Below are 24,864 nucleotides of genomic sequence, written 5' to 3'. Positions count from 1 at the left end.
CTATCTCAGGGTCCATAATGGGACTTGTACAAGGAATTTTTTTGCATTATGGTTTATGGTGGAGAAGTTGGAGGATTCCTGGGAATTCATTACTAGAAGTGGAGATGTCAGGATAGGCAGGGGTCATACAGTTTGGATACTTGTCCCTTCCAAATCTCCTGTTGAAATATGATCCTCAATGTTAGAGGCAGGGCCTGATGGGAGGTTATTGTATCATGTATAAGTTCATTCTCACACTGCCATAAAGATACTAGCCAAGACTGGGTAATTTATAAATAAAAGAGGTTTAATTGGCTCACAATTCAGCATGGCTGGGGAGGCCTCAGGAAACGTACAATCATGGCAGAGGGGGAAGCAGGCTCCTTCTTCACAAGGTGGCAGAAAAGAGTGTGAGCATAGGAGAAACTTGCCAAACACTTATAAAACCATCAGATCTCATGAAAACTCACTATCATGAGAACAGCATGGGGAAAACCACTCCCATGATCTTATCACCTCCCACCATGTCTCTTCCCTTAACAGCTGGGGATTACAATTCAAGATGAGATTTGGGTAGGCACACAAAGCCTAACCATATCAGATCATGAGTGTGGATCCCTCATGAATGGCTTGGCACCATCCTTTTGTGATAAGTGAGTTCTCATTCAGTTAGTTCATGTGAGACCTGATTGTTTAACAGAATTTGGAAACTCCCTTTTCTCCCTCACTTGCTCTCTCTCTTGCCACATGTTATGCCAGCTCCCTCTATATCTTCTGCCATGTTTGGTAACTTCTTGATGCCTTGCCAGGAGCAGATGCTGGTGCCATGCTTCTTGTATGGCCTACAGAACAAAGAGACAAATAAACCTATTTTCTTTTTAAATTATCCAGCCCCAGGTATTTCTTTAAACAACACAATAACAGACTAACACAAGGGGTAATATTCAGCTGATAGGCATGATACAGCCACACAGGTTGTTGAAATAGTGAAACAGTGTCCTCATGTCATGTGGGTTGATAACTAGCTGCTTAACAGCCTACTAAATGCCTCTCCATCTTCCCTGCAAACCTACCCTAAACTTTCCTGCAATTTAAGATTAAATTCTGAATTTCAGGAGCCTCTGGGACCCAGCTCCAGCCCAGCATTGAGGCAACCTCCTCAATAGGTCATGCCTATGTTGTTCAAGGGTTAAATATTTTGTACATTAACAGTGTGGAGGGGTCAGCCACAATAAATTTATACCATGGGTTACTAGGCAGTAGTTAGAAGCAATGGCTGTAGATACAAGCTTATATCTTAAAAAAAAAAACTCGTTGTTATGCAAGTGAATTGTTCTATATTAATGTCATTTACAGAAATTAAAAATTGCATGCACACAAAACTAAAATGTGCATTTTGTAAAAACACATTCAAAAGGTGAGACACACAAATGATACATTAAAATGATTGTTTAGGGAAGAAAAGAGAACTGGCGTGAGTTGAGCCAATTAAAGGCAGTGAATGAATGAATGAATGAAAACAAGATAGGCCATGGCACAGGTCCAGAGGACATATCATTAAGTAAGGAGTATGGCCAACTCAATCATCTTCCCCTGGAGTTCGAAGTGAGAAAGCATTAGCTAAAACATAACACCATGAGCCAGGCACTGTTGAAAGCACTTTGCATATACTAACTCATTTGATCCTGACAACATTCCCAAGTCTGTCCAGGTCCTATTTGCCTTTGGATCCAATTCTGGCCATTTTCCTCTCTCTGCTGTATCCTAGCAGTGTTAACATTGTTCCAGTGGCTTCTGGAGCAGCCGACATTGAACAACCAGAGCAGCAGAAGAAAAAGGTGGGAGAGTGGTCCTGCAGCTGGTTGGTAAGCCATCTAAAAGCATGCAATGGGGACTGTGTTAATTTCATAGTGCTGCCATCAGATATACCACCGATTTCGTGGCTTAAATCAATACAAATGTATTGTTGACAATTTGGTAGGTCAGAAAACTGAAATCGGTCTCACTGTGCTAAAATCAAGGTGTCAAGGAGACCATGTTCCTCTTTTTGGAGGTAGTAGGGCAGCGGTCCCCACCTGTTTTGGCACCAGGGACCAAATTCATGGAAGACAAGTTTTTCGTGGACCACAAGCAGTTGGTGGGGGTGGTAGTTTCTGGATGATTCAAGCACATTACATTATTGTGCACTTTATTTTTCTTATTCTATTATTACATTTTATTTCTATTACTACATTGTAATATATACTGAAATAATTATTGATGGGGTTGATGGGAGACAGTGACAGATCATCAGGCATTAGACCCTCATAAGGAGGGGGCAACCTAGTTCCCTAATTGCATGTGCATTTCACAATAAGGTTCACATTCCTGTGAGAATCTAATGCTACAGCTGATGTCATGGGAGGTGGAGCTCAGGCAGGAATGTGAGTGATGGGGAGCAGATGTCAATTCAGATGAAGTTTCGCTTGCTTGCCCTCCACTCACTCCCCGCTGCTTGGTCCAGTTCCTAACAGGCCACGGCCTGGGGGTGGAGGATCCCTGCGCTAGGAGATCAGATATTTCCTTGCCCTTTTCAGCTTCTAGAGGCTGCTCATGTCACATTTCTCAGTTCATAGCCCCTTTCTCTGTTTTCAAATCCAGGAACATTGCATCTCTCTCACCATTCTCCCATAATCACAGCTCCCTCTCTGACTTTTTTTTTTTTTTTTTTCAGATGGGGTCTTGCTCTATTGTGCAAGCTGGAGTTCAGTGATGCCCAAAGCCTAATCCCCAGAACGTGTGACTATGTTATCTTACATGGACAAAATGATTTTGCAGATGTGATCAAGGTTAAGGACTTTGAGATGAGGGTATCATCTCAGGTTATCCAGGTGGGATATTACCCATAGCTCACGGCAGCCTCAACCCCCTGTGCTCAAATGATCCTCCCTTTTCAGTCTCCCAAGTAGCTAGGAACTACAGGCACACACCTTGATGCCTGGCAAATTTTGAAATTTTTCTTTTGTAGAGACAGTCTTGCTATGTTGCCCAGGCTGCTTTCAATCTCTTAGGCTGAAGCGATCCTCCTGCCTCAGGTTCCCAAAGTTCTGGGACTACAAGCATGAGTCACTGTGCCCAGCCTCTCTCTCTGACTCTGACCTCAGCTGGAAAAGTTTCTTTTAAGGATTCATGTGATTAGGTTGAGCCCGCCTGGATAATCTAAGATGATACCCTCATCTCAAAGTCCTTAACCCCTTTTGTCCATGTAAGATAATATATTCACACGTTCTGGGGATTAGGATTTGGGCATCTTTAGGGGACCATTATTCTGCCCTCCAAAGAGATGAACAGAAATATTTTGGGGTGAAATGATGCCAAAGGAGAAACCAGAGTAGAAAAGAAGAGAATATGCCACTGATGTTGGTGTCCATGTGATGTCTAGTTCAAACATTGATGAACTGCCAACATTTGGGCTGTACTTAGAATAGAGTCATTTGCAGAAGATCAAAAAAGATCTTAACCGGGCATGGTGGCGGATGCCTGTAATCCCAGCTAGGGAGGTTGGAGTGAGCTGAGATCGCACCACTGCACTCCAACCTGGGCAACAGAGTATGACTCCGTCTCAGACACACACACACACACAAATAACCCCTGCCACCAAAACCACTATAGAAACATACATTGAGTCATGCGCCACATAATGACACTTGGGTCAGTGATGAATTCTATGACAGTGCTCCCGTGAGATTATAATAATGCATTTTTGCTGTTTCTTTTCTATGTTTAGATACAGAAACGCCATTGTGTTACAGTTGCCTATAGAATTCAGTGCAGTCATATGCCAAATAGATTTGTAGCCAAGGAGCAATGGGCTCTACCATATGGCCTAGGTGTGTGGTCGGCCCTACCATCTAGCCTTGTGTAAGCTCACTCTATGATGTTCACACAATGATGGAATTGCTGAACAAAGGATTTGGCAGAAAATAGCTCTCTTTTTAAGTGATGAATGACTGCAGTGTGGTTAAAGCAAGACTCCAAAATAAATTCTTAACTTTGAATATTTTGTAATAAAATAAAAAGGTGAAAATAAACAAATTGAAGCATTCTACCTAAAATTTAAAAATAAAGAAAATAATTACAGTGTCTACTTAAACAACATGAAACCATGAAACCTAGCAATAAATGTATTTTAGAAGAGACTAATAGCATAACTAAAATACTAGCCATTTTATTATAAAATATTATACTAAATATAAAATAATATTAGTAATATTAATTAGTAAATAAATAGTAATATTAAATAAAATACTAAAATACCTGGGGCTGGGGGTGGTGGCTCACACCTGTAATCTCAGAACTTCAGGAGGCAGAGGTGGGTGGATCACTTGAAGTTAAGGGTTTGAGACCAGCCTGGCCAACGTGGTGAAATCTCTACTAAAAATACAAAAGTTAACCTGGCCTGGTGGTGCACACCTGTAGTCCCAGCTACTTGAGTGGCTGAGACAGGAGAATTGCTTGAACTCAGGAGGCAGAGGTTGCAGTAAGCAGAGATCACACCACTGCACTCCAGCCTGGGAAACAGTGTGAGAATCCATCTAAAAAAAAAAAAAAAAGAAGAACTAAAACACTAGCAAGATTCAAAACATGAGAGAAAAAAGGAGGTGTAACAATAGAAAATAATAATGCACTTTTAATGCATTATTATAAATGCAATTATGAGGTGTAGATAATTATATTCTATTAGTAATGAAACATCTTAATGAGATGTCTTATTTTTACATAACATATATTGACAATGGCAAATTGATGTAAGATCAAATAAGAATTTGAAATTATACTAAGGAATGAAACAAATGAGAAATATTTAATGTGGGTGTTTTCTGCTCCCTGTCTTTACAAAAAGACAGAAAGCTATAAGATTTATCCTGTAAGGTAGATATAAGCTCCTGTTCCCAATACCCTGACCAAGATAATCAAAAGTATTTTAGAATAATCTCACTTGTGAATACAAAACTATGTGATTAATAACAATGTCAGTAAGTAGAATTTAATGATGCGTTAAAATAATAATATCAAAGCACACAGGGTTTATCCCAAGTATAGAAGTGATCAATATTAAGAAAAACATTAATATATTACTACAGCTTATATTTTTTAATTTTATTTTTTATTATACTTTAGGTTTTAGGGTACATGTGCACAATGTGCAGGTTTGTTACATATGTAGCTTGTATTACATCTCTGAAAAATGAGTCTATAAATCAATAAATGAGTAGATATTAAAGGGTATTTTATCAAGTCAATCCATTATTATTTTAAAGTCTTATAAAGACATATAAGAATTAGAGACTACTTCCTTAATATTATCAAGAGTATATTCTAAGCTATCAATAATAATTGACATTATGCTCCAGGTTGAAATAAGCCCTGTAAGGATTTCTCTTCAAACAAATTACCTAACAAAAGTCCCTTGTCTGCCTTTTAGTTAATTCACTTTTGAAAGTAATGAGAACCGGTTTTGTGTATCTTGACTATCAAGGAGTTTAGAGACTCAACTTTCATCTGAAAGAGACACTTCGTGGAAGCCCACAGGACATGTCACCTTTTCTCATGGGTTCATTTCGTGGGCCAGGCACAAGCTTCTGTTCATTCCACCTGTGGGTTTGAAGCTCAACTCTGCAGCACCTGTTTAATCTCTAGAAGAGGTGCTGATAAAACTTGGAAATGTTGTAGCTGAGGTATCTTCATTGTAATTGAAACCACCTTTGCAAAAATTATGACAGTGAGAGAAACATGACATAGAAAAATTATGATAGGGAAAGAAATCTCACCTAACTGATTCCATCTTGCTTCTAACCTCCAAGCTGCCTTTGTTCATTCCTGGGCATAGGCCAACATAACCGTGGAGAAATTTAATTTATAGTTTGACTTTGAATCAAGGATGATAAGAGTCTCTTTCTAAAACTGACCTCCTCCTTGTCCCAGTAATGACACCACCTTTGTAAGACCGTGAAAGGCCATGGAGATTGGGATTATAGGAGGGGTCTGAATTCTGCTAAGATATAGGCATAGTTAAATAATAACCCACCATTGTTCCATAGCTTGCTTTCTTATAATCCCTAATCACTCAAGATTCTTGAAGCCAGAGGTCACAAGATTTATGACTTCTCCAATTGCTCATATAGATAACATCACTATTGTAGAACCTAAGGGGGGCCTTTTGAGATGTTTTCCAGACTTTTGCATTCTTACAACTAACTCCATTTGGACCCATGACTCATGTGACTCAGCCAGTCGTGTGGTCCCCACCCAAAGGCTGACTTAGCTCACGAGCACTGTTTTCCACACCCCTATGATTTTATCTCCAACCAATAAGCAGCACCCACTGCTTAGCCCCTCCCGGCCAAATTATCCATGAAAACCCTAGCTTCCAAGCTTTCAGGGAGACTGATCTGAGTAATAAACTCCTATCTCCTGCTAAACTAGCTGTGTTTATTAAACTCTCTGTTACAATGCTGCTATCTTGGTATATTGGCTGTATCTGTGCAGTAGGAGAGAAGAATCCATCAGGCAATCACATGATAACTCAATATTTAATTAACAGCCATACTCATAAAGCACTATTTCCAAATATTTATTCAACACAGTCCCCAGAGGCCCAGTGGCATGAACCATGACACTCAAGTTCTTCAAACTGATACCTTAAACTTTCTGGGCTTTATTCCCTTCCCAGATATGATGGAAATAAGTTTCATTGCTTCCTTTTAGGAAGTTGAACTTATTTCTGATTCATGCCCTAACTGCATCCAGTTCTCTCTCCTGCAGTATTTTTTGCTCAAGCCAAATGGAGCTTGTTGCATTTTATCCTCATTCACACCATGTATTTCTACACTGTCACCCCTTTGTCCAGCCCATTCCTTTTGCCTGAAATGCCCTTCTCACCGATGGGTCTCTGCCTTCCCACAGTCCACTTATGCTTCAAAGTGCCTCTTAAAATAAAGATATCAAAAAGAAACCTGCACTTGTATGTTTATCATAGCATTATTTGCAATAGCAAAGATGTGGAATCCACCTAAGTGCCCATCAAGGGAATATTGGATTTTAAAAATGTGTTATATAGACATCATGAAATACTACTCAGCCATTAAAAAGAATGAAATAAAATCATGTCTTTTGTAGCAACACAAATGGAACTGGAGGCCATAATCCTAGGTGAAATAACTCAGGAACAGCAAGCCAAATACCACACAGTCTCACTTGTAAGTGGAGGCTAAACAATGGGTAGACATGGACATACAGAGGGAATAATAGACATTGGAGACTATGAAAGGTGGGAGGCTGGGAGGGGCTAAGGACTGAAAAAGTACCTATTGGGTACAATGTTCACTATTTGGGTGATGGGCACATGAAAAGCCCAGACTTCACCACTCCACAATATATTCTCTAAGAAACCTGCACTTGCACCCCCTAAATACATAGAACTACAAACAAAATTTTACCCAAAACAAACAGAAAAGTACAAATGCTTCCAAATGCCAAATGTTTTATGCTGTGCTATGGATCTGTGTGGTGTGGGGAACACATTAAAAATTCAGAGATTTCATGTCTCCCTCGGCAGGTACTTTCTGCTGGGCTCCCTCTTGTCTCTGACAACCCAGGATGCACGGAGAGTTCACACACACACACACGTGTATATATACATATATACATATTTATTACTACATGTATATATATTTATAACTACACATATACATATATATGTATTTTTCACATCTGTCTCTATCTATCTGCTTATCTACCTATCCATCTCTGTATCCATCTATTTCTATTTATCTATCTATCCCTATCCATCTATCTATCCATCTGTTTCTCTCTCTCCATCTATACATATTTATCTATCATCTATATCTCCATCTATTGATCTATTTCTATGTATCTATCCCTATCCATCTATCCATATATTTATCCATACATTTTTCTTTCTCTCTCCATCTATACATATCTCTATCTATCTATCTATCATCTATCTATCTATCTATCTATCTATCTATCTATCTATCTATCTATCATCTATCATCTATGTATCCATCTATTCATCAGTATCTGTCTATGTATCTATCATCTATCTATCTATTCCTATTCATCTGTTTCTCTCTCCATCTATTCATATTTATCAACCTATCTATCTATCTATCATCTGTCTATCTAGTCTGGCTATCTATCTATTCCTATCCATCTGTTTCTCTCCCTCCATCTATACATACCTATCTATCTTCCTATCTATCATCTATAGCTATCATCTACCTATCTATTTATCTATCTATCTCATTTATTCTTCACAGCATTGCTTTGTGTCTTTTATCTTTTATTGCTTCCAAGAACACTCTGGGGTATAAACTAGTATCATCCTCATTTTCAGAAGCAGAAACTGAGATGCAAAGCGAGGGAGAAACTTGTCCATTTTTTTCTTTGAGTTTATCCTATTGGAACTTTGGGACAGGATCTCTTATAAAGATATTCTCCAGAGCATCTAGCACCATGCTTGCTTATTAAACAAATGAACACACATGTTAAATAAATAAGAGAATGTCTCAGGATGCTACTGTCAGATTTTCTTCCGGCCTATTGCCTGGTTTGGCTCATGCACGTAATGTCAGGGTTGGATATCTTGGCTGCTACGACATATTCCATTTGAGGAATAATTTGGGAGGGTGGCTGCAAGATGAAAATATCAGTCTGCCTCCTGGTTAACGCGTGTTTCTAATTAAGCCATGATATACAGTGCTCACAGCCAAATGCATTGTGGCTCTGGTGATAACTCACCAAATGCCGTGTTGTCTTCATTATCTCATTCCCTGACACTTCCCTGATGAGCTTATAAGTCCCTGTGGAACCATGTCCTCCATCTCTTTAATGAGGCCTTTAAAAACTGGGAGAAAAGTATAGCAGCAGATAAGATTGGCTCCACTGTAGACCTACATCATAAAGGTTTCTCCTCCCCCTAGTGAAATAAACACCAATTGATAGACCCAGGAGTTTAATTCCATGTGAATTGGCCAGGGCATATGATTAATTCTTTAAGCAGCAAAAGAATATTAAAAGTAGTTTCTGTCTTCCCTGACCTAGTGGGTAACAGAAATAGAAATACTCCTTTGCTCTAGTAAAGAGAAGTGTAGAGGCCAGTGGCTCATGCCTGTAATCTCAGCACTTTGGGAGGCTGAGGAAGGTGGGTCATCTGAGGTGAGGTTCAAGACCAGCCTGGCCAACATGGTAAAACCCCATCTCTACTAAAAATACAAAAATTAGCTGGGCATGGTGGCAGGTGCCTGTAATCCCAGCTACTCAGGAGGTTGAGGCAGGAGAATCACTTGAGAGCCTTGAGACCATTTTACCAGCCAGTTACCAATAAAAGTGAGCCAAGTTTCCACAGATGTCTTCCAAACAGATCCTCTTACCCTGTGCCTAACGTGTTCCTGTTCTGATGCCTCATGCTTGGCATCTTCCTCTGTTTATACTTCTCTTCATGTCCCTTAAACCTAAATTAACCTTTAATGTTTCATATCCCTAACTTTACTCAAATGACTCTGCAAGAAATTGGGTAAGATTCACACTAGATCTCCTTCTCTTCCTCTCTCTCTTTTTCTTCCTTGTATGCAATCAGGGGATTTTACTATAATTAATCCTCTGGGAACAAATTCCTAACTGCACTCTATATGATAAACCTACCCAAGCTCCCCTCATGGAAGTGATCAGACAGTTGAATTTTGTGCTTCTGATGGTAAACAGTGCATAGTGTATTACTCTGTTTTCACACTGCTGATAAAGACACACCCCAGACTGGGTACTTTATAAAGAAAAAGAGGTTTATTGGAGTCACAGTTCCATGTGTCTGGGGAAGCCTTACAATCATGGTGGAAGGCCAAAAGTATGTCTTACATGGTGGCAGACAACAGAATGAGAGCCAAACAAAAGGGGAAACCCCTTATAAAACCATCAGATCTCATGAGACTTATTCACTACCACAAGAACAGTATGGGGGAAACCACACCAAGATTCAATTATCTCCACCGGGCCCCTCCCACAACATGTGGGAATTACAGGAGCTACAATTCAAGATGAGATTTAGGTGGGGACACAGCCAAACTATATCACATGGCCAACAAGTGCTTGATATTATAATTATTCTTGTTTGAGTACTGGTATGATATGAAGCTGGAAACCAGATGAAAATCAAACATTTTAGAAATTCATCCCAAAAATCATTTAGTGGGAGGGAGGTGTATCATGACTCCAGAGGCACAGTCAGGCAAAAAGCCACATCCCAAGTATTAAAAGCATGCAAACATTGCAAGGTGTTGATTAGAGGTCAAAACAAAAAATCTGCAAACATATCAAGAACAACAGAAACCATAATATAGTTGTCCAAGCAAGGGCAGGTTCTGGAAGAAATAATCCTGAATGTGAACCACAGGTCAGGAACAAAGAAACCCAGGGAACGTGGTAGAAGCAGGAAAGTGGAAGTGACATGGAGATACCAACTAAAGACACCTGCTTTGGTCTGGACTGCCTTCAAGAAGCTCTCCATGTCAGTTCCTATTCCCTGATGTCTGAAAATAACATCTGGCATGCAACAGGTAGAAAGGATTCATTAAAAGGGTACAAGTTGGAGCAGGCTTATTGGACATTTACTCAAGACAAAAGCTCATCTTGGAGGTTTCCAAGAGCCACTTTCTTTTTCCTTTTCTTTTCTTTCTTTCTTTTTCTTTTTCTTTTTTGAGATGGAGTCTCACTCTATTACCCAGGCTGTAGTGCAATGGCATGATGTCAGCTTACTGCAACCTCCATCTCCCAGGTTCAACCAATTCTCCTGCCTCAGCCTCCCAAGTAGCTGGGATTACAGGCATGAGCCACCATGCCTGGCTAATTTTTGCATTTTTAGTAGAGATAAAGTTTCACTATGTTGGCCAGGCTGGTCTTGAACTCTTGGCTTAAGGTGATCCACCTGCCTCGGCCTCCCAAAGTGCTGGGATTACAGGCATGAGCCACGATGCCCAGCCAAAGAGGCCAAAAGTGTCTGTGAAAGTATAGACACTTTGCTTATTGATAAATGAAGTTCCTTCCACAAAATAGCCTTATCTTTTCATGTTAGAGTTCTGCAGGTATCACCTCACAACACATAAAAGAATACCAACCATTGTCTATTGATTGTGACAATGCCTGTTCCTGTCTCCTGGGACACATATGTGAGCACTTTAACTTGAACTTTGCAAATGGCTCTTTCTGAGACTGAGCTTGACCAGAGCTGACCTTAGTTGGATCAAAGCAGAAAAAGCAATAGATCAGTTCACTGCAAGGCCAAGAGGAGAGGATGTTTTTACTTCCCCATGTGGAGGTGAGTCAGAGGAACAAATTCTAGTCCCAGCTTTAACACTATCCAGCCAGGTCAGCATACACAACTCTCTTCAATTATCCGAACTTCACTCGATCTCAAAGCAATGCTGTTGTAACACAGACAACAGTGACATCAATGATCCTTCCCCTCAAACTCTAGATTTTAACATTATTTTGCAATCTCATTCCCTTAATTGTGGATAGCCCATTGTCTCTCCCAAAGACTTGTGAAGATACTGGGCGGGCTTCCATTTCCTTGCCACCTTTGGCTTAAAGCTTTGTCATTTACTCTTGTCATGATACATTATCACTACAAAATGATGTTGCTTCCCATTATCCAGACAGGGAAACCATCTCTTCCCCTTGATTTCCCTCACACTCACTAACACAAGACCTTTGTATTTGTAGCAGACTTCTGGATATTCAAATACAAACAATTAAAAATAGGATCTTTAACTTCTTTCTTCTCAAAGTTCATTATTGAACATCCCCTAAGCCAGATCCTCTTTCTCTTCTCTATTCTCCTCTGAATTTGTATTCATTCTGTTGTAGAATAGCTTATTTGTTTCTTTTTAGCACCATCTCCTTCCAACCTCGACTTGCATTCTACACTGAGTGGCTCATTGTGGGGGTTCAGTCAGGCTGGTGGGAAAAGTTTTAGTTATAATAACCACAAACCTTCTTGGAAGGCCTGCGAGTTTGCATAACTTTGGTAATAGATCTGGCTGAAGGCAGCCAGAGTCTCTTTGCAGGACCCAGAGAGCTTAGGGTGCAAATACAAAGGAATGTAGAGTACTTTATATAACTAACTTGTTTACTCATGTGGTCCTAAGACTAACCTTTGATTCACCGTGGGAGCTTAATTGCTTTTTACTCTGGAAGTCCACAGTGTCAATTACCTTCCAGTGGTGTTGACTCAAGACTTTGTCAATTAAACTTCACTGAATAAATGCGAGTCTCACTGGCTGGTCAGGGCTGTGGCTACAACTAAGTGGTATGGATGCTCAGTCAAACTGGCAAAGCAGAATATCTGTGTATCGGTGTATTTTATTCATCCATTATTGGGTCAGGGTCTGCGGGACAGACCTCCACAGATCATAAATGTCCTTCCCTAAGCAGAGATACCCTCCTCTCTAAAAACACTTCTGAGCTGGGTATAGTGGTGCAGTCTTGTATTCCCAGCACTTTGGGAGGCTGAGGCGGGAAGACCACTTAAGCCCAAGAGTTCAAGGCTGCAGTGAACTATGATCTTCTGACTCTTGTCTTTAGACATTAACTGTTTATATCTTTATTTAAAGAACCTACAGTAACAGTAGACATAACTACTGGCCAAATTCTCAGGGACTTCTGAGCATTCATAATGCTCAGCATTTATAATGCACTAGGAATTGTGCTGAGAATTTTCACATCAGTCAATTCACACATTGCCTTCAAAGCTCCCAAACCTGGGGTCGACATCCTAAACTGAATTCTACTGGAGGAATCCATCAACCCGACTCATTCTAAGGTCATCATATAGAGTGGTTTGGAGTTTGGAATTTGTTCCCACAGGATTAACTGTAGTGAAAATATCCCGATGTCATAGAAGAATGAACAAGAGGAGGAGGAAGAGGAAGATGAGATCTAATTTGAATCTGACTCAATTTCTTGCAGAACTATTTGAGTAAAACTAGCAGTGGATATGTCCACAGATAAACCAAGATGTTTAGGATGACATAGGAATAAGAAACTGCAGTTTTTAACATCCTATGTTAGGATGACATAGGAATAAGAAACTGCAGTTTTCGTTCAAGGGCAATGTGTCTATGCTGGAGAGGAAGGCTGGAGATCAAGCACAGAAAGGTCTCTGTTTCTGGAGCCCAGTGCAGTATCCATGATTCCTACTGAAGACACAAGGCAAAGGGGTTGCAGCAAAGAACTGTATAAATACCTACTGCAGTAGCTTTGGTGGGAAGATCAGTGGGTACCATTGCAGAGGCTCCTCTGGTGGGCTGTAGTGGCAGTGCCTTCGCAAACATTGATGGAAGTGTTGCCATTTGGGAAGAACATTTCAGCAGGAAACATCACCATAGGCAACTCTGGGAAGAAGCTTTGAGAAGACAGGGGAAAGGGGGACATTATAAGTGCCTCTTGGAAATTCCCAGAACATTTCGTGGGCTGTTTGAGGGGGCTACATTTTTGCAGATCATGTGAAAGTTGATCCAGAACAATACTTTTGGTAAGAATGTTGTCTTTAAAAAATTATTTTACAGGAGTTTTGTATTCACACAAAAAATGAGAAGATAGTGAAAGTAATCACATAACCCATTCCCATTTTTCCTATTATTAACACTTTACATTACTGGATAATTTATTATAATTAATGAACTAACACTGATACATTATTAACTAAAGTCCATATTTGGTTTAGATTTCCATAATTTTTTTTTTAGATGGAGTTTTGCTCTTATCACCCAGGCTGGAGTACAATGGTGCGATTTCAGCTCATGGCAACTTCCACCTCCCACGTTCAAGTGATTCTCCAACCTGAGCTCCCCCAGGTAGCTGGGATTACAGGCATGTGCCACCATGCCTGGCTAATTTTTGTATTTTTAGTAGAGATGGGGTTTTGCCATGTTGCCCAGGCTGGTCTCGAACTCCTGACCACTGGTGATCCACCCACCTCAGCCTCCCAAAGTGCTGAGATTACATGCGTGAGCCACTGTGCCTGACCAATTTCCACAATTTTTACCTAATGCCCAAGATGTAGTAAATTTATTGCAATTAATGAACCAATGTTGATATATTATTAACTAATGTCCATACTTTGTCTAGATTTTCTTCATCTTTACCTAATGTTCAAGATTTCATCCACGATGCCACATTTAGTTGTCAAGTCTTTTTAGACTCCTTTTGGCTGTGGTGGTTTCATAGGTTTTCCCTGTCTTTGATGACCTTGACAGTTTGGAGTATTGGTCAAATACAGTAGAATGTCTCTTTCTTGGAGTTTGTCTGATATTTTTTTCATGATTAGACTGAGGTTATGGGTTTTTGAGAAGAAGATTACAGAGGTAAAGTGCTATTATTATCACATTATATGAAGGGTTCATACTTTCAACATGATTTATGATTGTTGACGTTGACCTCGATCGCCTGGCTGGGTAAAGTTTCTCAGGTTTCTCCTCTGGAAAGTTATTTTTTTACCCCCTTTACATACTGTAGTCTTTGGAAGGCAGTCACTATGTGTAGCCCACATTTAAGAAAAGCTTTATTATTGTATGCTTTATCTCCTTGAGGCTGGAGTAGCTACATAGAATTACTTAGAATTCTGTACCAGAGAGTTGACTATTTTACATTTATTTATTTATAGACATGTATTTATATATTTATTAACATATATTTATTAAAATATTTATTATAAACTATTTATGATATATTTATACATAAATAAGTGTATGTATATTTATATAAGTATATATTTTATATAAAAAGTGTATATATTTATATGTAAGTATATATATTTTATAGAAATAAGTATATATAAATCATGCTGCTATAAAGACACATGCACACATATGTTTATTGCGGCACTATTCACAATAGCAAAGACTTGGAACCACCCAAATTTCCAACAATGATAGACTGGATTAAGAAAATGTGGCACATATACACCACGGAATGCTATGCAGCCATAAAAAATGATGAGTTCATGTCCTTTGTAGGGACATGGATGAAGCTGGAAACCATCATTCTCAGCAAACTACCGCAAGGACAAAAAACCAAACACCGCATGTTCCCACTCATAGGTGGGAACTGAACAATGAGAACCCCTGGACACAGGAAGGAGAACATCACACACCAGGGCCTGTTGTTGGGTGGGAGGAGGGGGAAGGGAGAGCATTAGGAGACATACCTAATGTTAAATGACGAGTTAATGGGTGCAGCACACCAACATGGCACATGTATACATATGTAACTAACCTGCACGTTGTGCACATGTACCCTAAAAATTAAAGTAGAATAAAAAAAATATATAAAATATAAAATATTACTTCCTTGAACACACAGTCTGAGCATCCAGACTAACAAAACCTCAAAAAAAAAAAAAAGAAATAAGTATATATAAGTATTGTATATATAAAATACTTTTTTTTGTTTTTTGAGACAGAGTTCCACTCTTATAGCCCAGGCTGGGGTGCAGTAGCGTGATCTCGGCCCACCACAACCTCTGCCTCTCTGGTTCATGCGATTCACCTGCCTCAGCCTCCTGAGTAGCTGGGATTACAGGCATGCACCACTCCGCCTGGCTAATTTTTTCTATTTTCAGTAGAGACAGGGTTTCTCCATGTTTGTCAGGCTGGTCTCAAACTCCTGACCTCAGGTGATCTGCCTGCCTCAGCCTCCCAAAGTGCTGGGATTACAGGGCATGAGCCACCACACTAAGTCAATACTTTTATATATAAATAAGTATATAAAATAAGTATTATATATATAAAATACTTTCTACACACATATAAAGTATTTTATACTTTGAATTATAATTGAATATTATTATATTTTTGTTCAAATTGTTCCAGCTCCAGCCATTGGAAGCTCTTACAGTTGGGCCCTAAGTTCTTTATAAAAATCCTCAACAAAAATACCCATGTGTGTATGTGTGCACATGTGTGCTGTCTTACTTTCTTCCTAGCAGGGAGCACTTCCTTACCTCCTGGCTCTCCAAGATGCTCTGGGTTCATCTTCTATATTTCCTGCTGCAGTCCTAGAATCAGCCATTTCTCCAAGGAGCTCGGTTCTTTTTATGGTAGTTTGCATGGTCTTAAAACTCAAAATGTAGATACCACATGTGCTCCTTGCTACTGGGCTAAGGTTGATTCATGGCCTTCGTGGTTGATAGGGAAAGGAAATGTATGTGTGTATATTAACAAGTTACACATACACACATTGTTCTATTTTTCTATATTTAACCCATCTTTATCTATTAATATATTGAGGCAATCATGAGTTCTTGCTGATGTCTTCAACTCTAATTCATTATCACATCAATATTCAAGCCTTCTCACCTGTAGATCTACACATTTCCACTCCAACAATGAGAAATCTGACTTTCACCATCTGCCATCCATTTACTTCATTGTACATTTCCAATGTAAATGTATAGCAGTATCAGGATTTTAGCGTGTACCCCTGTGCTATACAACTTTATCAACTAGAGTACAATGCTTGTGTACTGTTCCTTTTGCCTTTAGTTTTACAGACTCCACTCATTTCCAAAGTTATTTTGGCCAGCAAATTTTTCCCCAATCCGCTTCAGAAAGGTTGTTTCATACATTTTTAACATAATGTAGATTATTTTGTCATATGCTGCATTTTATTCTGGCACCTTTTGAACTCTTAAATGATTTTTTAAAAATCAATATACATTAAGGTTTATTCTTTGTATGTAAAGTTCTATGACTTGACAAAAGCCTAGTGTCTTGTATCCACCACGGCAATATCATACTGAATGATTTCACCACCCTAAAAATCCCTCTGTGGGCTAGGCACGGTGGCTTATGCCTGTAATCCCAACACTTTGGGAGGCTGAGGCAGGCAGATCACTTGAGGTCAGGAATTTGAGACCAACCTGACCAACATGGTAAAACCTCGTCTCTACTAAAAATACAAAAATTAGCTGGGTATGGTGGCAGGCCCCTGTAATTCCAGCTATTTGGGAGGCTAAGACAGGTGAGTTGCTTGATCACAGGAGGCAGAGGTTGCAGTGAGCCGAGATTGTGCCACAGCACTCCAGCCTGGGTGACAGAGCAAGACTCTGTCTCAAAAAAAAAAAAAAAACTGTGCATTACTGATTCAACCCTCCTCTCTCCCCCAGAACTCCTGGCCCTAGGGACCAGGGATCTGTTTATCATCTCTATAGTTTGTCTTTTCTAGGATGTCAGGTAACTGGAATCAAGCATTACACAGCCTGAACAGGCTACATTCTTTCACTTAGCAATATGAATTTAATATTCATGCACGTCTCTTCATGGCTTGGTAGCTCATTTTTTTAATCAAAGAAAAGTATTGCGTTCTATGGAATAGAAAACTTCAGTTTGTTTATCCATTTGCTTACTGAAGGACATATCCATCTACCTTATAAATATTTTGTTGGATTTATATTTATTACATTACATAAATATTTCACTTTTGGAGTTCAGCTGTAAATAGTATTTTTTAAATCACAAATTCCAATTGTTCATTCTGGAAAACAGAGAAGAAATTGACATTTAGATATTAATTTTGGATATTGCAATCTTGCTATACTCACTTACTAGTTCCAGGAGATTTTTATGGATTCTTTTGTATTTTCTACATAAACAATCATATCATCTGTGGAGAAAGCTAGTTTTATTTCCTCCTTTCTAATCTGTTCTTGTCTTATTTCCCTAGCTAGAACTTCTACTAAATGTTGGTTGATGCAACTTGATATAGATATTTTAACTCATATAATTCTGTAAGATAATGGCATTATTCCTACTTTACAGATAAAGAACCTGAGGTTTAAGATATTTAATTGGTTGGGCACGGTGGCTGATGCCTGGAATTTCAGTAGTTTGGGAGGCCAAGGCTGACAGTTCATTGAGGTCAGGAGTTCGAAACCAGCCTGGCAAATATGGTGGCACCCCATCTCTACTAAAAATACAAAAATTAGCCAGGCATAGTGGCGGGTGCCTGTAATCCCAGCAACTCAGGATGCTGAGGCAGGAGAATCACTTAAGCCCGGGAGGTGGAGGTTGCAGTGAGCCGAGATTGCGCCACTGCACTCCAGCCTAGGTGACAGAGCAAGGCTCTATCTCAAAAAAAAAAAAAAAAGACATCTAATTAAGTCAGAAAAAGGATAAAAACCTAGATATTCTATCTTTAACTAGGCAGCACTTAGCATGGTGTACCTGTCTTTGTTACTTGCTATCTGTGAGAGACTGAGCAAGTTGTTTAAACTGTTTTAAGTGTCAGTTTCCTCAAATGTAAAGTGAGGATGCTGATAACAGGCCCATCTTGTTAAATTAAATTAAATTAAATGTGTTAAAAGTTTTAAGTACCTAGAAGAGTATGTCGCACTACTATAAAAAAGAGAAACCAAAAAAAGCCCGAAGCTTTTCTTATTTCAGCATCTGCCTTTGAACCTGCCTTTTTCTGAGACTGAAAGATATTAATAGAATCAATTTCCTGAGTTTATTGTCTGTGAAATATGAACTACAAAAACAAGCAACAGGTAAGTACTCTACAAATATTGTCTGTAGTTATTAAAATATTTACTAACTTGGGTGTTCTCCCATATTTCACTAGTATGGATATTCCTAAAATGAGCATTCTTACACACATACTTTTGCATAAGAATGACTTTTCTGCAGACTGAAATCTGAGAAGTGGAATTGCTGGGTCCAGGATATGGATGTTGTAAATTTCAATACGTATCATACGATTTTCCTTTAAGAATTGACTACTTTAAATCCTTCACAATGTTTTATTCACAACTCCACCAAGTTTTTTTGTTGTTGTTGTTCTTTCTGTTGTTTTAGACTAGGGTCTTATTCTGTCACCCAGGCTCGAGTGCAGTGATGCAATTATAGTTCACTATAGCCTCCAGCTTCTGGGCTCAAGCGATCCTCCCATCTCAGCTTCCTGAGTAGCTGGGGATACAGGTGTGCACCACCATGCCTGGCTAATTTTTTAAAAAAATTTTTTTGTAAAGACAAGGATCTGTCTACGTTGCCCAGGCTGCTCCCAAACTCCTGGCCTCAAGCTTGCTTCAGCCTCCCAAAGTACTGGGATTGCAGGCATGAGCCACCTCACCTGGTCTCAATTCAGGATATTACCAGCCATTTTCCATTTTCATCAATATAAAAGCTGAGAAGTTGCATTTTATTTATTTCATTATAATTTACATTCATTTCTTAGTGAGATTAAGCATGCTTATATGTCCATTGGCTTGTTGATTTTTTAATCAATTTTTAAAAATTTAATTTAATATTCATTTCTTAAACTTATTTACTTATTTATTGATTTATTTTTTGAGACCAAGACTTGCTCTGTTGCCCAGGCTGGAGTGCAATGGCACAGTCTCAGCTCACTGCAACCTCTGCCTCCCGGGTTCAAGTGATTCTCCTGCTTCAGCCTCTGAGTAGCTGGGATTACAGGCATCCACCACCACACCTGGCTAATTTTGTATTTTTAGTAGAGACAGAGTTTCACCATATTGTCTAGGCTAGTCTCGAACTCCAGATCTTAAGTGATCCACCCGCCCCGAACTTCTGGGCTTAAGCAAACCTTTCACCTCAGCCAACCAAAGTACTGGGATTATAGACATGAGCCACCATGCCTGGCAAACTTAATATTTTTTAGATTTTTTTTTTTTGAGACGGAGCCTCACTCTGCTGCCCAGGCTGAAGTTCAGTGGCACGATCTCGGCTCACTGGTTCATGCCTCCCAGGTTCATGCTATTCTCCCATCTCAGCCTCCCAAGTAGCTGGGACTACAGGCGCCTGCCACCACGCCCAGCTAATTTTTTGTATTTTTTAGTACAGACGGGGTTTCACCGTGTTAGCCAGGATGGTCTAGATCTCCTGACCTCGTGATCTGCCCGCCTTGGCCTCCCAAAGTGCTGGGATTACAGGTACGCCCAGCCTACTTAGATTTTTTTTTAGAGCACCTGTTATATGCCAACATGGTATCTGGGCACCGGGAAGATAGTGGCTAGCAAAATAGACGAGATTTCTGCTATGGCTGGTCTGAGCTTGGGCACTGACGTTTCTGCTTGTCATTTGTAAAGGCTCACTGTCAATTTTGGAAATTCATCCTTTGTCTATGATGCTCTACAATTTGTGGAGGGGGAAGAAATGGAATTATGAAGGCAGAGACAGATAAGGTACATCTTACAGATACAGGACACACCATCTTTACAATATAAATCAGTAACTGCCATAAGTGTGATAAAATCTTAATTCTTACTAGGAGCAGAGGTGGCTTTTCCAAACTGGAAGTGCAATCATGATTGAGTGTTAATGACGTTCTTGATTTACCAGGAAGAATCAGATGCTGAGGCCCTGACAGCGTGCTTGATCACAGCTGAAGCATGGTAGGAACAGCAGCGTCAAGGTAATATCACAATCTCGAATGCCGTGATTTACAGCAATTCTTCCTTTTTTTCTTCTATACTAATTAAACAACACTGAGTGTTATGGCCTGACAACGAAATCTCAGGCCCAAATCCAAAAGTCAAAACTGAAGCAAAGTACCCAATGCGTCCTGATGATAGAGTCCTTTGGGTAGTAGATTGGAAATCAATAGTTTTCATCTGAGTATAGAGTGCTCTTATTCAAGGGGATAATTTGTATCTAATCCATGCTAATGACTTAGCTTCGAACATGCAGCGTGCTGAGACCTGATGTAGATAAACAACAGCAATGTTTCATTACCACTTGTGTCAGAGGAGACTGGGGTGGGCACCAAGTCTACTGACTAGGACGGTTCCTGGCAGTTTGCCTGAAAAGGTGAAATTAGGCTTCTCTCCTGGGGACAGCTATAAACACTTCTTCTGTCTCTTCTGTCAAGTGTTTTCTTATGAGGCAACCGCATACGCCATGAGAAATCAGATCAGGATCTGAAAATCTGTGTTCTCTGAGAAAAAACAGAGCATGGTCCATACGACCCGGAGGGACATAATATTAAGGAAAGTTCTCAAGACTCATGCCTGTAATCTCAGCACTTTGGGAGGTAGAGGCAGGAAGATCCTTAAGTTTGATAGCTCAAGACCTGCCTGGGCAACATAGAGAGACCCCATCTCTACAAAAAAATTAGCCAGGTATAGTGGTGCATGCCTGTAGTCCCAGCTACTTGGGAGGATGAGGTGGGATGATTGCTTGAGCCCAGGAGTTTGAGGCTTCAGTGAGCTATGATTACATCACTGCACTTCAGGATGAGCAACAGAGCAAGACACCATCTTTAAAAATATATAATATATAAATTAATTCAGGAAAGGGAAACTTTCTGCAACACACACACACACACACACACACACCCTGAATCACCTTTGAAATAGCCTTCTTTAACCTGAAAATATCCTTAGAGAAGTGATCCTTTGCCTGTTTGTTTATTATAAGGTAACACCTTAAAAGGAATAATCTCCAAGCTGACTCTTGCTGCCTCAAAGGGCCAAACTGTGACTTTTGTGACAAGCCCATGTGATTTGTATGTTGGACATTCAGGGATATGGAATATGATGTTGAAATGAAGTGTTTGTTTTTCTCATAGAGGTCGTAAGTAAGCATTCTTAGCCCAGAATTATGTTAACGAGGCAGGTGGATCACCTGAGGTCAGGAGTTTGAGACCAGCATGGCCAACATGGCAAAACCCCATCTCTACTAAAAATACAAAAAGTAACCAGGCATAGTGGTGCACACCTGTAGTCCCAGCTACTCGGGAGGCTAAGGCAGGAGAATCACTGGAACCGAGGAGGTGGAGGTTGCAGTGAGCCATGATCACACCAGTGCCCTTCAGCCTGGGTGACAGAGTGAGACTCCATCTCAAAAAAAAAAAAAAGTCTGTTCATTGGAAAACACTACAGGACACAAATGAGATGTTACAACAGACTAGTGACCCCCAAATTGTTCTCTCCGTGTGAGTGTCTCAGGTTTATAATGAATTCTTCTGATTTTAAATTTAATAATAGATATTGTTCATTTAGCTTATGCTATGTCCATTTATAATTTATGTATTTTGCTTATACTATGCATTTATATGTTATATATTTTGTTGATAATATGTATGTTATTTGTAGGTAAACATATGGACACTATATATGTATAATATATATGGCTCATATATTATTTTTATATTATATTATTTTTATTATTATATTAAATTGTATATAGTAAGCCATATGTAATGCCCAATTATATATTTGAAAATTCCCAATTATATATTAAATCATATATGTATACTATTTATATTTTATATGTATGTATTGTATGTAATCCTTAATATTCACAAGAAGCACAAAATACACGTTATTATACTCATTTTATAAATAAAAAATTGAATTTCAACAAGAATCGGTAGCCTGTTAAATGTCACACAGCTGATATGTACCCAACTTTGATTGAAACTCCTATCATTCTCCATCAATCTCAATGTTAATATTAATATTAATAACAATGATAATCCCACTATATTCTAGACTCTGTTCCAAGCCATATATATATATATATATATATATATATATTCATTTTACCTCCATGAGATAGGTATTATCACCTCTCCATTGTATAGGTGAGAAAACCAAGACACAGAGAGGAAATTGCTGGAAGTCACATATTTAATAAGAGTGGAAATGGTATTTAGATCTAAGAAGTTCAACTACAAAGACTAGCGATCTTTCTATTATATCTTTAGAATCGATTTCTTCCTTTTTTTTTTTTTTTTTTTTGAGACGGAGTTTCACTCTGTTGCCCAGGCTGGAGTGCAGTGGCACGATCTCAGCGCACTGCAATCTCCACTTCTCAGGTTCAAGCAATTCTCCTGCCTCAGCCTCCCGAGTAGCTGGGATTACAGGCACCTGCCACCGTGCCTGGCTAATTTTTGTGTTTTTAGTAGAGATGGGATTTGACCATCTTGGCCAGGCTGGGGATCTATTTCTTGAGGTAGAATTTAAAGGTGGAAGGAAATCACATTGAACTTTTTATGAACATTGCCAAATTGCTGTCTCAGCAGATTATTCATACTTCCTCACCCAGCAGCAAGGTACATGATTGCCCACTTCAGCACACTCCTATCAAACATATATTTTCTCAAAAAAAGAAAAAAGAAAAAAAAACACCCAAGCATCTTAGCTACTTTAAAAGGTATAGCATGTTATATTGTTAATATTTAGTGACTTTGCAAGTTTGTCACGTATTTTAGTAGATATTTATAATCGCTCCCTGGAAGATAGTTCTCCTCCCTTAGAACAATCGTCTTGAGTTATCATTTGACCACCCTGAGGATTGGAGTCATTAAGAGTGGTGGCATCTCCCTCGCCTAGTCCTGTTGACTCTGGATTCTCCCAGCTTCCTTGCTGAGTCCATATGTCCCTGACAAAACACTGAGCCTCATTCTAGATCCACATTTAGTTCATGCCTTACCATTTTCCCAGGTTGGTCTTGTCATAGTGAATGTATTTGATCCTGAAGGAAGAAAAGGAAAAATCTTTCTTGGGGTCACAGGAAATTCTATGATCAATCAATTCTAGCTATGATCATTATTATTATTAGATTTAGGAGATTTATATTGTGGGTATATGGGAAGAAATAGTCAAGAGAAGAGAAATGTTGAGAGGAAATGGGAGAGAGAGTAGTTCCTTAGGAGAAACAATATCCCAACTTTACAATTTTTCCAGGGAGCAAAATATCCCCCCATCTCCAATTTAGGCTGTTAGTCATGTCCTCCTTCTTCTGATTATAATTTACAACCAAATAATGTGGCTTCCGTTTTTGAACAAATGAACAGGAACCAAATTGCCATCTCTTTCCTCCATCTCTGCAGGCTGTTTGTTGTTGTTGCTGTTCCTTTATTGTGTGACTCACTAAAAGAAGAAGAAAAGAGGCCAGACACAGTGGCTCACACCTGTAATCCCAGCACTTTGGGAGGCCGAGGCAGGCAGATCACGAGGTCAGGAGTTCAATACCAGGCTGATCAGCATGGTGAAACCTCGTCTCTACTAAAAATATAAAAATTAGCTGGGTGTGGTGGTGCCTGCCTGTAGTCCCAGTTACTCGGCAGGATGAGGCAGGAGAATCACTTGAACCTGGGAGGCAGAAGTTGCAGTGAGCCGAGATCATGCCACTGCACTCCACCCTGGGTGACAGAGCAAGACTTCATCGAAGAAGAAGAAGAAGGAGAAGGAGAAGGAGAAGGAGAAAAGAAGGAGGTGGCGGTGGCGAAGGAGGAGAAGAAGTGGAGGAGGAGGAGAAAAAGAAGAAGGAAGAAGGAAGAAGGAAGAAGAAGGAGGAAGAGGAGGAGAAAAAGAAGAAGAACAGGAAGAAGAAGAAAAAGGAGGCCAGGAGCGGTGGCTCATGCCTGTAATCCCAGCACTTTAGGAGGCTGAGGCAGGTGGATCATGAGGTTAGGAGTTTGAGAGCAGCCTGACCAACATAGTGAAATCTCATCTCTACTAAAAAAAAAAAATAATAATAACACAAAAATTAGCCGGGGGTGGTGGCATGTGCCTGTAATCCCAGCTACTCAGGAGGCTGAGGCAGGAGAATCACTTGAACCCGGGAGGCAGAGGATGCAGTTAGCCAAGATCACGCCACTGCACTCCAGCCTGGGTGAAAGAGCAAGACTCCGTCTCAGAAAAAAAAAAAAGAAGAAGAAGAAAAAGGAGGAAGAAAAAGAAAAGAAGGATGAGGAGAAGAGAAAGAAGAAGAGAAAATGAAGAGGGGGAAAAGGAGAAGAAGGAAGGAGAAGAAGGAGGAGGAGGAGGAAGTTTGGAGGAGTAGAAGAAGGAGGAGGAGGAGGGAG

General features: G+C 39.6%; 1 long non-coding RNA gene across 1 annotated transcript; it reads left to right on the top strand.

Annotated features, from left to right (window-relative positions):
• The first annotated feature begins 20,141 nt into the window (after positions 1-20,141).
• LOC129472929 (uncharacterized) lies at positions 20,142-22,052 on the top strand. The gene is made up of 3 exons (XR_008654147.2): positions 20,142-20,233; positions 20,320-20,463; positions 21,468-22,052. It is a non-coding gene; the product is annotated as an uncharacterized lncRNA (long non-coding RNA).
• Positions 22,053-24,864: the final 2,812 nt, after the last annotated feature.

Source organism: Symphalangus syndactylus, chromosome 23 (genome assembly GCF_028878055.3).
Source record: "Symphalangus syndactylus isolate Jambi chromosome 23, NHGRI_mSymSyn1-v2.1_pri, whole genome shotgun sequence".
Classification (NCBI taxonomy): Eukaryota; Metazoa; Chordata; class Mammalia; order Primates; family Hylobatidae; genus Symphalangus; species Symphalangus syndactylus.
Note: the sequence above shows the minus strand (reverse complement) of the source record. Positions and strands in the feature narration are given on the sequence as shown.